Source organism: Lactuca sativa, chromosome 5 (genome assembly GCF_002870075.4).
Source record: "Lactuca sativa cultivar Salinas chromosome 5, Lsat_Salinas_v11, whole genome shotgun sequence".
NCBI lineage: Eukaryota > Viridiplantae > Streptophyta > Magnoliopsida > Asterales > Asteraceae > Lactuca > Lactuca sativa.
This window is the reverse complement of record NC_056627.2, coordinates 251,234,921-251,235,750: the sequence shown is the minus strand read 5'-3', so window position 1 is coordinate 251,235,750 and position 830 is coordinate 251,234,921. Positions and strand designations below refer to the sequence as shown.

The 830-nt window shown below is 34.0% G+C and overlaps 1 protein-coding gene across 1 annotated transcript in view; it reads right to left on the bottom strand.

The window, feature by feature from the left end:
• Window positions 1-692: 692 nt before the first annotated feature.
• Window positions 693-830, bottom strand: part of LOC111884828 (NAC domain-containing protein 104) — a 1,499-nt gene continuing 1,361 nt past the window's right edge. Inside the window, exon 3 of the mRNA XM_023881130.3 lies at window positions 693-830. This exon is cut by the window's right edge and continues 190 nt beyond it. The gene's annotated coding sequence lies outside the window, so the exon portion shown is untranslated.

Genomic DNA, 830 nt, shown 5'->3' with positions numbered 1-830 from the left:
AAGACCAAATAGGGACACCAACCCTTATGCCATCGTGTTACATTATTTTTTGAGTATGATTCAAATGTAAAAGTTTTTCCCAAAGGCGGCATTAATGGTGGTACCCTTGAGGTGGACAAGTTTAGTTCGTCATATGAAACACATACCCAACCTTACCTCAGACCACTAGCTAGTAAAGCTAACAACATTAGTAGACGAGATAATTAATATGTTCTCTTACGTTGAAGAGGCCGCATGAGCCACGAAAATGGGGTCTTGCATGTACATCAATACATAGATGCATATTAATGAAGGTAAAGATTTATGCCTGCACAAGAGGGAGGTGATGAACCTAAAAGAGTGAACTAAATTTGAACATTTTAGTGATGGCATATTCATGTTTATTAATCACCCGCTTAAATGTTTTCTAATTAAATAATTAAGCACTTTAACATATACTAATTAGTTATTGAATATTTATTTAATTACTTATATCAACAACAGCCAAAAAGGCCATGCATTTGCTTGATCAATCATGATTTCTCATCTGTATTTTATTGTCAAGCATCAAGTGAAAGGAATGTACAAGCAATGGTGGTCAGAACTCAGAAGCCATCAATTTGAAGGCTTTGGTGGGTTTCCTTTGCATGGGAGCTCTCTTTCTTTCAGATTTCCATGTGTTCGATTACACACACACATATATACATAAGTAATGAAAATAGAAAATTAGTTTGTATTTAACATCAAATTCCTACATCCACAAGTCATTTGTTGCATTGATACTATCAGAAGTATTTTTCTGGATAAATAAAATATAGAAAATGGACAATAAGCAAAACATATCAGGTCCT